Source organism: Peromyscus californicus, unplaced genomic scaffold, assembly GCF_007827085.1.
Source record: "Peromyscus californicus insignis strain IS unplaced genomic scaffold, ASM782708v3 Scaffold_8__1_contigs__length_139910024, whole genome shotgun sequence".
In the NCBI taxonomy this organism is placed as follows: Eukaryota; Metazoa; Chordata; class Mammalia; order Rodentia; family Cricetidae; genus Peromyscus; species Peromyscus californicus.
In genome coordinates this window covers 138,262,731-138,274,891 of record NW_026294606.1, presented here as the reverse complement: position 1 = coordinate 138,274,891, position 12,161 = coordinate 138,262,731, and positions in this window count along the sequence as shown.

The window sequence follows — 12,161 nt, the reverse complement described above, 5'->3', positions numbered from 1 at the left end:
AATTTGGTGTTGGCTGTCAGCTTGCTGTGAGTTGCCCTTTTTTGCCTTTAATCCCAGCACTCGGGAGGCAGAGCCAGGCAGATCTCTGTGAGTTCACGTCCAGCCTGGGCTACCAAGTGAGTTCCAGGAAAGGCACAAAGCTACACAGAGAAACCCTGTCTCAAAAAACCAAAAAAAAATTGCCTTTATTATGTTTAGGTATGTTCTTGTATTCCTGATCTCTCCAGGACCTTTATCATGAAGGGGTGTTTGATTTTGTCAAAGGCTTTTTCAGCATCTAATGAGATAATCATGTGGATTTTCTTTCTTTCAGTTTGTTTACATGGTGTATTACGTTGACACATTTTCATATGTTGAACCATCCTTGCATCTCTTGGATGAAGCTTACTTGGTCATGGTGAATAAATTTTTGATGCATTCTTGGATTCTGTTTGTCAGTATTTTATTGAGTATTTTTGCATCAAAGTTCATGAGGGAGGTTGGTCTGCAATTCTCCTTCTCTGTTACATCTTTGTGTGGTTTGAATATCAGGGTAACTGCAGCCTCATAAAAAGAATTTGGTAATGTTCCTTCTGTTTCTATTTTGTGGAACAGTTTGAAGAGTTTTGGTATTAACTCTTCTTTGAAATTCTGGTAGAATTCTGCACTGAAACCATCTGGTCCTTGGCTTTTTTTGTTGGGAGACTTTTAATGACTGTTTCTATTTCCTTAGAAGTTATTGGTCTATTTAAATTGTTTATCTGATCTTGATTTAATTTTGGTATGTGGTACCTATCCAGAAAAATTTCCATTTCTTTAGATTTTCTAATTTTTGTGGAGTACAGGTTTTTGAAGTATGACCTGATGATTCTCTATGCCTCCCTTTTCATTTCTGATTTTGTTAATTTGGATGTTCTCTCTCTGCATTTTGGTTAGTTTGAATAATGGTTTGTCTATATTGTTTATTTTCTCAAAGAACCAATTTCATTGATTCTTTGAATTGTTCTTTTTGTTTCTATTTTATTGATTTCAGACCTCAGTTTGATTATTTCCTGGCATCTATTCATCCTGGGTAGTTTGCTTCTTTTTGTTCTAGAGTTTTTAGTTGTGCTGTTAAGTTGCTAGTGTGAGATTTCTCCAACTTCTTTATGTGGGCATTTAGTGCTATGAATTTTCCTCTTAGCACTGCTTTCATAGTGTCCCATAAGTTTGGGTATGTTGTACATCCATTTTCATTGAGTTCTAGGAAGTCTTTAATATCTTTCTTTATTTTTCCCTTGACCCATTGGTGAATCAGTTGAGCATTATTCAGTTTCCAAGAGATTGTAGGCTTTCTATAATTTTTGTTGTTGTTGAAATCTAACTTTAAGCCATGTTGGTCTGGTAAGATACAGGATTATTCCAATTTTTTTTGTATTTGTTGAGATTTGCTTTGTGACTGAGTATGTGGTTGATTTTAGAGATGGTTCCATGGTGTGCTTAGAAGAATGTATATTTAGGGTGGAATGTTCATAGATATCAATTAAGTCCATTTGAGTCATAACATCTGTTAGATCTCTTATTTCTCTATTAAGTTTCTGTCTGGCTGATCTGTCCAGTGGTGAGATTGGGGTGTTGAAGTCTCCCACTAGTAGTGTGTGGGGTTTGATGTTTGATTTAAGCTTTAGTAATGTTTCTTTCACATATGTGGGTGCCCTTGTATTTGGGTCATAAATGTTCAGAATTGAGACTTCATCTTCATGGATTTTTCCTGTGATGAATATGTAATGTCCTTCCTGATCTCTTTTGATTGATTTTTGTTTGAAGTATATTTTGTTACATTTTAGGATAGCCACACCAGCTTGCTTTTTAAGTTCATTTGATTGGAAAGTCTTTCCCCAAACTTTTACTCTGAGGTAGTGTCTGTCTTTGAAGTTGAGGTGTGTTTCTTGTATGTAGCAGAAGGATGGATCCTGTTTTCATATCCATTCTGTTAGCCCATGTCTTTTTATAGGAAAATTGAGTCCATTGATACTAAGGGATATTAATGACCAGTGATTGTTTATTCCTGTTATCTTTTGCTGATAATTTTATTTGTGGGTGCATCTAACTTCCTTAGGTTGGAGTTTTCTGTCTAGTGCTTTCTGTGGGGTTTGACTTGTGGATAGGCATTGTTTAAATCTGGTTTTGTCTTGGTATGTCTTGATTAAAAATTTAGCTGAACATAGTAGTCTGGGCTGACATCTCTGATCTCTTAGTGTCTGCATTATATCTGTCCAGGACCTTCTGGCTTTCAGAGTCTCCATTGGGAAGTCAGGTGTTATTCTGATGGGTTTGCCTTTACAAGTCACTTGGCCTTTTTCCTTTGCTGCTCTTAATATTCTTTCTTTATTCTGTATGTTTGGTGATTTAATCATTTTGTGTTGATGGCCTTTTTTGGGGGGTCTAGTCTATTTAATGTTCTATAAGCTTCTTGTATCTTCATAGGTATTTCTTTAAGTTGGGAAAATTACGATTTTGTTGAATATATTTTCTATGCCTTTGAGTTGGCATTCTTCTCCTTCTTCTATCCCTATTATTTCTTAGGTTTGGCCCTTTCATGGTATCCCAGATTTCCTTTTGGTTTTGGTGTTTTCTTTGACTGATGAATCTATTTCCTCTATTGTAACCTCCATGCCATTCTCTCTTCCATCTCTTGTATTCTTTTGGTTATGCTTGCATCTGTAGTACTTGTTCATTTACTTATATTTTCTGTTTCCAGCATTCCCTCAGTTTGTGTCTTCTTCATTGCTTCTATTTCAGTTTTCACATCTTGAACTGCTTCCTTCACCTGTTTGTGTTCTTGGCTTTCTTTGAGGGATTTACTGATTTCTTTCAGTTTTTCTTTGTCTTTTCCTCAATTTCTTTAAGGGAATTTTTTATTTCCTCTTTAAAGGCCTCTATCATCTTCATAAAGTTACTTTTAATGCCACTTTCTATGTTGTGATATTCAGGTCTCTCTGTTGTACAGTGCTAGGTTCTGGTGGTGCCATATTGTTCTTTATGTTGTTGTATGTATTTTTGCATTGGTGTCTACCCATCTCTTCCTCCACTGGGTGCAAGGGTTGCCTGTGTCTGAGCAAGCTGCTTTTGGTCTGATATGTACTTGCTATGTCTGTGTCTCAGGGGGCCACTTGGGTCCAATTGTAGTAGCTCTTGGTCTAATTGGAGCTGGCAGATTCTGTGTCTCAGGAAGCCACTGATATCACAGGGGGATGGTTGGGTCTCAGGTAGGGCATGGGTCTTGTAGGTTGCAGGGTCTGATGGGAGGTTTTGGTAGGGGAGCCTGCCTGCAGGAGTCTTCCCTGCTTGCTGGCAACTGGGCCAGCAATGGGTAGGGGTTCCAGGGCCTGAGTTGTGCCTCAGGGACTAGGTCCTACAGTCAAGACTCTTTGGGTGAGAGAAGAGTCACTCACCTCTTGGTCCAATCAGAGCTGGTGGATTCTGTATCCCCAGAATAAAACCTTTAAGAAAAAAATGAAAAAAAAATGAAAGAAGATATCACAAGATGGAAAGAGGATGTTGATGGAGTAGTAAGATTAATATTGTAAAAATGACCATAAACCTAAGAGTCATCTAAGTTTTCAGTGCATTTCCCATTAAAATTCCATCACAATTGTTTGCATAAATTGAAAATAAACAATTTTAAATTTTATATGGAAGCATAAAGGATCCAGGACAGCCAAAAAAAAAGCCTGGAATAATTTTTTTTAATTTTTTTATTTCATAATTTAATTTAATTTTACTTATCTGTCACAGATTCCCCTGTCCTCCCCCCTCTCCCCCCCTCACCTTCCCCCTGGCCCACCCCCCAGTCCTATCTCCTCCAGGGCAAAGACTCCCCTGGGGATTCAGCTCAACCTGGCAGATTCAGTCCAGGCAGGTCCAGTCCCTTCCTCCCAGGCTGAGTGAAGTGCCCCAGGTTCCAAACAGCCAGTTCATGCACTAAGGACAGGTCCAGGTCCCACTACCTGGGTACCTCCCAAACAGTTCAAGCTAATCAACTGTCTCACTTATCCAGAGGGCCTGATCCAGTTGGGGGCTCCTCAGCTATTGGTTCATAGTTCATGTGTTTTCATTAGTTTGGCTATTTGTCCCTGTGCTTTTTCCAATCTTGGTCTCAACAATTCTCGCTCATACAATCCCTCCTCTTTCTCACCAATTGGACTCCTGGAGCTCCACCTGGGGCCTGGCCGTGATCTTTGCATCCGCTTCCCTCAGTCATTGGATGAGATTTCTAGCATGACAATTAGGGTGTTTGGCCATCCTATCTCCAGAGTAGGTCAGTTCGGGCTTTCTCTCGACCATTGCCAGTAGTCTATTGTGGAGGTATCTTTGTGGATTTCTGGGGACCTCTCTAGCACTTTGCTTCTTCCTATTCCCATGTGGTTTTCAATTATCATGGTCTTTTATTCCTTGTTCTCCCTCTCTGTTCTTGATCCAGCTGGGATCTCCTGCTCCCCTAAGTTCTCTTTCCCTCAAAACTTGCCCTTCATTACCCCCACTCACATCCAGACTGTTCATGTAGATCTCATCCATTTCTCCGTTATTGGGCGATCCCTGTGTCTTTCTTGGGGTCCTGTTTTCTATGTAGCCTCCCTGGTGTTGTGAGTAGCAGTCCAGTCATCCTTGTTCCACATCTAGTATCCTCCTATGAGTAAGTACACACCATGTTTGTCTTTCTGAGTCTGGGTTACCTCATTCAGGATGATTTTTTCTAGATCCATCCATTTGCCTGCAAACCTCAGGATGTCATTGTTTTTCTCTGCTGAGTAGTATTCCATTGTGTATATGTACCACATTTTATTTATCCATTCTTCAGCTGAAGGGCATCTAGGTTGTTTCCAGGTTCTGGCTATTACAAACAATGCTGCTATGAACATAACTGAGCAAGTGCTCTTGTGGTATGATTGAGCATTCTTTGGGTATATGCCCAAGAGTGGTATAGCTGGATCTTGGGGGAGATTGATTCCCAATTTTCTAAGAAAGCACCATATTGATTTCCAAAGTGGCTGTACAAGCTTGCATTCCCACCAGCTGTGGAGGAGAGTTCCCCTTGCTCCACATCCTCTCCAGCATAAGCTGTCTTCAGTGTTTTTTATCTTAGCCATTCTGACAGATGTAAGGTGGTATCTCAGAGTCATTTTGATTTGCATTTCCCTGATGATTAGGGATGTTGAGCAATTCCTTAAATGTCTTTCAGCCATTTTAGCTTCCTCTGTTGAGAATTCTCTGTTTAGCTCTGTAGCCCATTTCTTAATTGGACTGTTGGGCATTTTGATGTCTAATTTCTTGAGTTCTTTATATATTCTGGAGATCAGCCCTCTGTCAGATATGGGGTTGGTGAAGACCTTTTCCCATTCTGTAGGCTGTCACTTTGTCTTGTTGACTGTGTCCTTCACTGTACAAAAGCTTCTCAGTTTCAAGAGGTCCCATTGATTGATTGTTTCTCTCAGTGTCTGTGCGACTGGTGTTATATTTAGGAGGTGATCTCCTATGCCAATGCATTCAAGACTACTTCCTACCTTCTCTTCTATCAGGTTCAGAGTAACTGGATTTGTGTTGAGGTCTTTGATTCACTTAGAGTTAAATTTTGTGCACGGTGACAAATATGGATCTATTTGCAGTCTTCTACATGTTGACATCCAGTTATGCCAGCACCATTTGTTGAAGATGCTTTCTTTTTTCCATTGTACAGTTTTGGCTTCTTTGTCAAAAATTATATGTTCATAGGTGTGTAGATTAATGTCAGGGTCTTCAATTCAATTCCATTGATCCACATGTCAGTTTTTATGCCAGTACCATGCTGTTTTTATTACTGTAGCTCTATAGTAGAGCTTGAAGTAAGGGATTGTGATACCTCCAGAGGTTGTTTTATTATACAGGATTCTTTTAAGCCTGGAATAATTAAAAATATACCTTCTGGAGGTATTAATCACTATCCCTTCTTTTGAGTTATACTTCAGAGATATGGTAATGAAAGCAGGTTACTGGCATAAACACAGACACATTGATCATTGGAACAGAGCAGTTTTAAAAGTCAAGTCAGGCCAGGTGGTGGTCATGCATGCCTTTAATCCTAGCACATGGGAGGCAGAGGCAGGCAGATCTCTGTGAGTTTGAGGTCAGCCTAGTCTACAGAGTGAGTTCCAGGAAAGGTGCCAAAGCTACACAGAAACCCTTTCTCAAAAAAATAATGAGAAAGGGAAGTCACGTCAGTTTGCCACTAAATTATTTTTTTCCTCTAGATTGATTTGGATTCTCTTAATTTTCTCCTCATAATAGATAATTCTCTTATCTGTTAGTCTAATAGATAAGTCATTGAAGTTATACCAATCTTTTAAGATTTTTAATTTAAAAGTAAAAAAAAATATTTTTTACTTTTGGGTAAGAACACAAATGTATTAATTGAGACTAAAATAAGCCTATAAGTTGCACACTTTGCTGGTGCACTATGCATAACCTTTCCTGACTCACATAGGTGACCTCAAAACTCAGTAAATCTCCTCCAGACACTCCATCCTCCTTGGCAGGCACTCAACATTGATCCATTCCTCCAGCTTGTCCTTCATAAAGCTTTTTCTGCTTGGTTCACAATTGAGTGACTCTTCTAAGAAGGGCTCTAGCACTAAGGTCACTGTTGTATATATCTGGTTCTTCCTGGACATTCAAGAACCCATCGATCATAGTCCCTCTTTAGGTACAACTGTGTTCATATTTCCTCTGCACATCTGCTGTCTGTGTATCTGTGTTTCTCAGATACCTCTGTGCTGGCTAGTTTTTATGTCAACTTGGCACAAGGTAAAAATCATGTGGAATGAAGGAATCTTAATAGAGGAGATGCCTCCATAGGATTGGCCTGTAGGCAAGCCTGTAGGGCATTCTCTTAATGGATGATTGATGTAGAAGGGCCCAGCCAATTGTGTGGGTAGTACTATCACTGAAAAGGTGATCTTGGGGTATACAAGAAAGCAGCCTGAGCAAGCCATGGGGAACAAGCCAATAAGTAGTGATCCACTATGACCTCCGCTTCACTTCCTGACTCCAAGGGTTACTGTCCCGAATTCTTTTCATGATGAAATGTGATTGAAACATAAAAGCTGAAATAAACCTTTTCCTGCCCAAGTTGCTTTTGGTCATGGTGTTTCTTCACAGCAACAGACATCCTAACTATGACACCTCATCAAGTTAGAAGTGCCTAGTGCACTGATTGAGAGGCAGTTTGTTTCAGGGAAGTCTATGGGCTTCCAAGTTTGAAAGGATATTAGATACATTCAGTCCTAACTAAAATTCAGGAATAGCCATGTGTAGCTTTCCTGAGTGAAATTCTTTTGGAAAATAAGTGTTTAAGTTCAAATTTAAAAAAAAAATGAATTTGGGATTTCCATGAAAGTCTTTGTTTGTGTGAACGTTTTGAAACATTGCACCTTTCTTCCCTTTATACTAAGTAGAGGATACTCTTTAAAAGCAGGCCTCTGACATACAACTGTTTTTATGGCTTCAGCATCAAAATCACTTGACAAAATTCACTGTTGATCTTGGGCCCCATTCATGGCTATTCTTTATGGTAGAGATGTCTATCACCCTGCCACTCACCAGCCAATCTCATCAGTTAGTTTCTCATCTTATTCCTCTTTTGACTTTGCATCTTCTGGAGTAAAGGGAATATATTCTTAGATACTGCAACTAAAAGTGGTGAATATGAGCCTGTAGCCATTGGTTGACTTGGTTGGTCATGTCCTATCTAAGTAGTTTGTGTTTTTTTTTTTTTTTTTTTTTTTTCGAGACAGGGTTTCTCTGTGTAGCTTTGCGCCTTTCCTGAAACTCACTTTGAAGACCAGGCTGGCCTCGAACTCACAGAGATTCGCCTGGCTCTGCCTCCCGAGTGCTGGGATTAAAGGCGCCACCACCGCCCGGCCAGTAGTTTGTGTTTTAATAGCTGCTCCAGCCTTAACTTTGGAGGAAGCTGTGAAGTTTCTTCTTCACTATGATTGGACTGTGAGTTGGTGGCTGGATTTAAGTTCTACCTCTGTCCTTGTTTGCCATTTCTCCTTCCCAATCAGTTTCAGTCCCATCACCTAGTATCTGTCACTGTTCCATGGGATATTACTCATAGTTTTAACTTCCAAAGCCTACATCTGTCCTCCTCAATGGAAAAATTCCTAAATGTTGAACTAGAGAACATTCATGGTAATGTGTTCAAAAATATTTCCTTCCTTTTATCTACCACACAATGTTTTTTATCAGTTTACCGTCAAAGCTTTCTATGAGGGTGAGGCTTCCCATTTCTTTGTTTTGAAACAAAGTCTTAAACCGTAGTCCAGACTGACCTTGAGCTCATGGCAATCGTCTTTCCTTAGCCTCCTAAGGTGCTGAGAATACAGGTGTGAGCCACCATTTTAGGCACAATCTTTTTCATATACAAGGATATTTGCACTCAACTCAACAGCAGGCTCATTTATTCATTATGTGTCATGTCTTGAACAAAGTAACAGAGACAAATGTGAAGATTATAAATCTCAGTTGATCATTATGATGTCATGGGAGTTCATGAGGAATCTTTTGTCAGTGGGGTTTAACTGTGCTGCATAAGAAATGCTCCAACATAAGCTGCATCTTGAAGAGTGAGGGAGAGTTGGTTGGTAAATCAAAGGTGACAGAAATTTAGGAAGAAGCAGCCAGGTCATCTCAGACCCTGTGGGAGTTACAGAAAAAAGTTCTGAACATGCAGTGTTTTAGAGGAAGATCAGGAGCAGATAAAGTTTGATTTTGTGTAGAAGAAGGCTAAAGGTAAAATTAGGGTTCCTAAAACTGTCATTCCCATTCTAAGACATCTAGACAAGCAGCCTAGAATCCTCTCCCCTCACCTTCATCTCTAATTAATTATACCTGCTTAATTAGCCCCAACACCATAGCCACTTCTTTTATTCATGTTCTTTTTCTTTTCTTTCTTCAGCCTCCTGCTTGAGTGTCAATATTTACTTACTGATCAGATGTAGATGGGGCCTAAACTCTCTTTTCTAAAGGTATTTAGTGAATTCTTAGCACCTCTTATGCAAGGGGTGAATATGAAGTCATACATGAAAAAGCAAACAAAATTCTGCATTGATCTTGAACCTAACCTCATGCTCCAACTATTTAATGCCCTTTCACAGATAGAGTCATAGTTGTGAAGATGCTTTTCTGAAGAGCACATTATTCTATAGCTTATTACTATTATTTCTGTTTCTCTCTCCTTTTAAAATAGGACTGCCTGACAGTCTCATACTGAATAATAGAGCTACAGTTCAATACCACCCATAAAAGGCATTTTCTGATTGGCTTAATAAAATCAATTGATTGCTTCCATGTTACCACTCTCACTTGTGTGGACTGTATACATGTAAGATGGTTTTACATAATGATAGTTTTTAGATTTTATTATATGACTACCCATCTTGTTATAGGATGAATTCTGCTGAGCAGGCAATATTGATCACAAAAGAAACATTTTAATCAAATAAGTAAACATTATCTATATTAGTTAATAGGAAAAGACTAAGAAACATAAACTAATACAGGAAGTATTTACAGACAGTTAGAAGATCAGAAAACAAAAAAAGAACTTTAAGTTTCCAAAACAAAAAAGAACAACTTTAAGTTTCCATTCTTAGTGAGATTAACTTTGTACACTTATAGAAATTTTAATGAAGCAGATGAGAAAGTTATAATAAACCTTAAGAGTCTCATTTTATAATAATGATATTGAAATAAGGAACCCATTCATATGTTAATGAAACAAATATGTGCATGAGGAACCAGAGTTCTATCAAGCCCTGCTTCAGAAGCAGATCTAGAGAGTTTCCCAATGTAAGTGTAGGCACAAAGGAGCTAAGGAGGTAAATAGTCTGAAGCACATGAGAAGCGAGTTGTATAGGGTCCCACATTTACAGGATCTTCATGTACAAAGCACTGAGTCTAGTCGTAACTGATACACATGATGAAATATTTGGGGGGAGACCTTCATATCACAAATACATTACCTAGCAGCATTCCTGCTTGACAGGCACATTGGGCTGGTAGAGTCCCTTCCTCCATAGATTTTGTGAGCTATCCAGACTGGAGCTATTGCTGGCTTGGGATTTTATTTCTCCCCCATCTTTCTGTTTCTAGCCAGTAGTAACTGGGGGCTTTTACTAGAGAGACAGAGGCTAAATAAAGAAAATTAATCTTCCTAGTTAGAGCTCCATTTAGTTCAAAGCCCCACTCAGAATAGATACTCAGTAAAAGCCAAGAACTGTGACTGAATGAATAATAGCAAAGTCAAAAACATAAATGCCTCAAATAAATGTCTTAGGGCCTAACCAAAAGTATTTAGTTTTTACAGAACTCTGCCCTGATTCCTGTTTTGTAGATGAGAAAACTGAGGTTTTCAGGGCTGTGTGATTTGATAGTGTCTAGGAAAACAAAAGTGGCAGTGTCAGCATTAAGTTTAAAAAAATCTGTGTATTTCCAACGCTGTGTTCTGTCAATAACCACATGGATTACATGATCACAGTAATACAATCAGAAAGGTTCAGAGTTGACACAAAATGATCACAAACACAAATCTATACACAGCTCTCATTCTATTTTGATTCTGTCTTATCTACCACTTAGAGAGCACTGAAAACTACTCCAAGTTCACTTGAGTAGAAATGTGAGATTGTTCTTCCATGCATGTAAAGACATACAAAACATGTGGGAAAAACTGATTAGCATGCTTTTAAGCTGCAGGATTCTTTTGTTAAATTTATTTATTTTTTAAAGTTTTTTCCATTTTACATACCATTCCCAGTTTCCCCTCCCTCCCCTTCTCCTGCCCCCTACCTCCCCCATCCCACCCCCATCCTCTCCTCAGAGAGGGTAAGGCCTCCCTTGGGGAGTCAACAAAGTCTGGCATACTAAGTTGAGGCAGGACCAAGCCCCCCCACTCCCACCCCACCAGTGTAAAGGCTGAGCAAGATATCCCACCCTAGGGAATGTGTTCCAAAAAGCCATTTCATGCATGGGAAAAGTACATGTCCCACTGTCCAGGGATCCCCAAACATATCTAGCCACATAACTGTCACCCACATTCAGAGGGCCTAGTTTGGTCCCATGCATGTTCCCCAGCTGACAGGCCAGAGTCCATGAGCTCCCACCAGCTTGGGTCAGCTGTCTCTATGGTTTTCCCCATCATGATGTTGACCTCACTTGCTCCTGTGATCCCTCCTCCCTCTTTTCAACTGAAGTCTAGAAGCTCAGCCCAGTGCTTGGTTGTGGATCACAGCTACAGTATTCTTAATGAGTAAGAGGGCAGATTTGGAATCTGGACTTCTATGCTCAAGTACTGTCCTTGATATTTCCCCATCCAGGTGGGTTACTTCAGTTCTCTGAGCCCATGTCTTTACAGGTAAGAAAGTACATTAAAAGTATCTACCTCACAGTTTAACATATAGATGAAAATCTGAAAAATATATGTAGAAGATAGTATTGTGTACAATGGTACAGGTATCTAATTCAAACATTTTGTATATGTTATATTCCAGTCTTATGTTAATATGCAGTGCAGGTGAATAAGGAAAATGATTGTAAAATGTTCATAAAGTCAATATTCAGAGGTGAAAATTGTAGACTGCATGAAAAAGACTCCATAGAAAAAGAATAAAAAGCCAAACACTGTAGCACATGTCTGTAATTAGAGCATTTAGAAAGCTGAGGTAGAGAATTATAAGTTTAAAGCCACACTGGGTTGTGGTTGATATATTGTACACCCCAATAAACTTATCGGGGGTCTGAGAACAGAACAGCCACTATATTAAACATAGAGGTTAGGCAGTGGTAGTACACACCTTTAATCCTAGCATTCCAGATCTCTGTGAGTTCAAGGCCACACTGGAAACAGCCAGGCATGGTTACACATGCCTTTAATCCTAGGAAGTGATGGCAGGAAGCAGAAAAGTATATAAAGTGTGAAGACCAGGAACTAGAGGCTTTTAAGCTTTTAGGCTTTTAGCAGCAGTTCAGCTGAGATCAATTTGGATGAAGACTCAGAAGCTTCCAGTTTGAGGAAACAGGATTGGCTGAGAAGTTGGTGTGGTGAAGTTAGCTGTGGCTTGTTCTGCTTCTCTGATCTTTCAACATTCATCCTAATACCTGGCTCT